The sequence below is a fragment of the Theropithecus gelada genome, chromosome 2, assembly GCF_003255815.1.
Source record: "Theropithecus gelada isolate Dixy chromosome 2, Tgel_1.0, whole genome shotgun sequence".
Taxonomy (NCBI): domain Eukaryota; kingdom Metazoa; phylum Chordata; class Mammalia; order Primates; family Cercopithecidae; genus Theropithecus; species Theropithecus gelada.
In genome coordinates, this window is record NC_037669.1 from 95,768,364 (window position 1) to 95,772,799 (window position 4,436).

Consider the following 4,436-nt stretch of genomic DNA (forward strand, 5'->3'; position numbering starts at 1 on the left):
ACACTATACAGCAAAAGGCCTGGCATATCCTGAGCAGTCAGTTATACCATGTGTGATGCCCAATCTGAAGTCTCAGTGAAGGGAGCAGCAAGCATCTCCCATCTTAAAAATGAAGAAGCATATCTAGAAATTGTGATATTTTGGCCCATAAATGTGGTTAATATTTCCTAAGACAGCACCAGTATTCTGGTGTCCATGTAGAGGTTCCTAGGGAGACCAAGGAGCAGATAAATTGAGAAGGTGTGGGGACAGTTTGTAACCTAGGAGGCAGTTGTCTAGCCTCTGGGTGGCAGGTGGTACCCAGGTGAACTTCACTTTGAAGAATGGTTTACTACAGAAGTAGGATATGAACAGGTCCTTGTTACAAACACGATTGAGCAGACCCTGTGTGCTAATGACCATGGGTGAAGGGCAAAGGGTATGATGAGGTTAACTGTGTATCTTTATTATAGTGCAGGAGGTAGGTCCTTTACAGGGCCCAAAGTAAACAGTCTCCTGGACTGTCTAGGGATGGCAACATTTCAAAGGTGTCCTGGGCCTAACCCTGGCCCTGACATATGTTCCTCATATATCTGCATGAGCCAAGATAGAAACAAAGACACCAGAAGTCCTGCTCCAGAGTTTCCACAAGCTTAAAAGTAATGTCTTGGAGCAATCTTTGTCCATTGATCCTAATGGGTGGTTTCCCGTCATCAAGGTCCCCCTCTCCATTTGGAAATCTCACAAGGAGGTTTTGGCTGTTTAAAACCAGGAACCCCAGCCTCTGCCTGACATTGATGCTAGACATTGCCTACTGGCAAATCAAGACCTCAGAAGCTTAGGATTCTTGAGATGGAAGGCAAATCAAGGCCCCAGAAGCTTAGGATTCTTTAGGAGGAAATCTCCCAAGGCCAGGCTAAATGCTCTCAGACCTGATTTTCAGTTCTCCTTGACCATGTGTTGTCCTGCAGTCCTGGCTTACTAGTATAGGAGACACAAGGATTTGGAAACCCAGATTGAGGTTTTTAAATTCTTCAGAGCTGTTTCATGCTCAAGTAGTTGTCTTTCATTGGCTGTAAGGACCAGGCCCATCTGAGCAGTGTGTTTAGACTTCAGAGGCACTTCTGTGACCAACACTGTGGGCTTGACCTGATCTACCATGACTGGATTGGGCGCCAGTGGGCAAGACACTCGATGATGCCTCAATATAGCACCTTAGGACACGTACCTTTGGGCCAAAGACAACCACAGAAAGCCTTTGGGAATTCTGTACTCCAACTCGATCTCTCTTAAAAACCATCACCCAAGCTTTGGTATGAGAGCTAACAAATAGGTAACTCAAGTTCTACATGCCTGAAAGGAAACTTACCGTCTATCCACAGCCCTGAAGCTCCAACCCATGTTCCCATCACTGTAAAAAAAATTATCATTCACCCAGGGACCCAAACTAGAACCCTGGGTGTCATCCCGTGAGCTGAGTGACCAGGGACAAGTTACTTAGCCTGTCTGTGTGTAGCTTCCTTATTTGGAAAATGGGGATAATAATATACTCGAATTGTAGAGTTGTTGTGAGGATTGGATGAGATAAAATACATAAAGCACTTAGAATGGTGCCTGACATTGTAAGTATTATAGGTGTTTTCTAGTATTGTGTTTACTATCCTTGTTTCCTCTCAGTTCAACCCCTATATTCATATTAATGTTAAGGCCTGTCACATTTGTGCTATATATATGTAATAATAAAAAAAAGAGAATATCTGTAGCAATTACTGTGCTGCTTTGCATCATCGCTGTCACTTCCCCTGTTAAATCCTGCTTGGAGTGAGGGCAGCTGTGAGAAGTGTGTCTCCAGGAACTTCCTGGATTTCAGACCACAAAGAGGCTGGGCATGGTGGCTCACACCTGTAATCTTAACACTCTGGGACACCAAGGCAGGTGGATCACTTGAAGCCAGGGGTTTGTGACCAGCCTGGGCAACATGGTGAAACCCTGTCTCTACAAAAAATTTAAAACTTAGCTGGGCTTGGTGGCACATGCCTGTAGTCCCACCTACTCCAGAGGCTGAGGTGGGAGGATCATCTGAGCCCAGGAAGTTAAGGCTGCAGTGAGCGGTGTTTGTGCCACTCCAGCCTGGGTGACAAGACCCTGTCAAAAACAATAGAACAAAACAAAAAACAAACAAACAAAAAACCCCACAAAGAGAGGAGCACAGGTCTGGAGAGTCTCTGTCCCCAAACTGCTCAGACGTTCTGACATCATCTGTGTGGATAGTCCCTTTTCAACAGCCAGAACACTCCTACACACCCTGAAAAGAAGGTGGGACCCTAGACACATGGGGTGGGTGGACCTGCCATGATATGGGAAGAAAACCCCAGTCCACTGTGATGGGAATGAATGGGGCCCAAGCCCTAACTAAGAGAAGGGAGAGACCCTCCTTTCACCTCGAAAACTCCTACTTATCCTTTAAAACACTGCCAGGAAGCCCTTTCTCCAGGAAGTCTTTTCTGCACTCCACCTAGATTAGGTGTGGCTTCCTTTTTGCTCCTGTGGTGGCCTGCCATGCTATGCTATTACCATAACCAATAGGTTATGGTCCCTATTGGATATACTGCATTAACACTGTCTACTTACTGGCCTCCCTACTGTACTGTAAGCCCCATCTTGGCTGACACCATATCTCTCTGGTTCACAGTTGAGTCCCCTGACACTAACTCTTGACATGGCTGTTCCCTTAGCTGGATGTGAGTGCCGTATGGTCAGGCCACCATTGTTTTCATGGCATCCAACACAAAGTCCAATCTAGCTTCTAAGAAATGTGTCCGTGATCCAGGTTGCTGTGGAAGGCTTTTAGCAGGGAATGACCTGATCAGTCTGGGTTGTAGAAAGTTGCCTGTGGTGGCTGGCTATATTGAGGAGCTTGGAGGGAATGAGACACGGACATCCCTTATAGCTGCTTGTCTACTTTGCACGCAGTGTCTCTACAACAGTATCACAGGATCACTGGTTTGCAGATGAGGATCCTGAGGCTTGGCAAACAGCCTAGTAGCTGAGTAACATTTTACTGGCTGAGACGGGTACGTTAGGCTTTGATTTCTGGTCTTTAGACCATTCCTCCTTCTCTTCTTTCTATTGCAAGATGCTTTCTCTGACCTTCATTCATTCCTGTTTTTTAATTCCTGTCAGGCTTCTTCCTGCCAACGGTGTGCCAGGCCCTGTTAGGAGAGTGGGGAGGGTCAGTGATGGTCACCAAACGTAGCCTTGGGGGTGACTTGGTGAGAGGAAGGGTTTTCTCGGTGCTGGGGTCTCAGGGACTTCCTTGAGGAGCTGATCTCAGGCGAGTGAACCACCAAACCCCACAGGCCTCTGAGCTTCCTAGAGGGAAATGGAAGTTGTTCCAAGTGTGCAAAGACCATGGAGGGGGTGGTGATAATGGTTTGGATTTGTGTCCCTGCCCAAATCTCATGTCGAATTGGAGGAGGGGCCCAGTGGGAGGTGATTGGATCATGGGGACAGATTTCCCCCTTACTGTTCTCATGATAGTGAGTGATGTCTCATGAGATCTGATCATTTAGAAGTGTGTAGCACTTCCCCCTTTGCGCTCTCTCTCTCTCCCCTGCCACCATATAAAGAAGGTACTTGCTTCCCCTTCGCATTCTGCCATGATTGTAAATTTCCTGAGACCTCCTAGTCATGCTTCCTGTTAAGCCTGCAGAACTATAAGTTGATTAATATTGGGTGAAACCCCACCCCCAATATTTATCGTGGGTTCTTTTCTATTTCCCTAAGCATCTCGGCTGGTTTGAGAAATAAAGGGAAAGAGTACAAGGAGAGAAATTTTAAAGCTGGGGGTCTGGGGGAGACATCACACATCGGCAGGTTCCATGATGATCTCCAAGCCGTAAAACCAGCAAGTTTTTATTAGCAATTTTCAAAAGGGGAGGGAGTGTACGAATAGGGTGTGGGTCACAGAGATCACATACTTCACAAAGTAATAAAATATCACAAAGCAAATGGAGACAGGGTGAGATCATAGGACCACAGGATGGGGCAAAATTAAAATTGCTAATGAAGTTTCGGGCATGCATTGTTATTGATAGTATCTTATCAGGAGACAGGGTTTGAGAGCAGACAACCTGTCTGACCAAAATTTATTATGCGGGAATTTCTTCATCCTAATAAGCCTGGGAGCGCTACAGGAGACCAGGGCTTATTTCATCCCTTCGGCTTCAACTGTAAAAGGCGGCCACCTCAAGGGGGGCCATTTATAGACCTACCCTCAGGGCACATTCTCTTTCTCAGGGATGTTCCTTGCTGAGAAAAAGAATTCAGCGATATTTCTCCTATTTGCCTTTGAAAGAAGAGAAATATGGCTCTGTTCCATCCGGCTCACTGGCAGTCAGACTCCAAGTCTTATCTCCCTTGTTCCCTGAGATTGCTGTTATCCTGTTTTTTTTTCA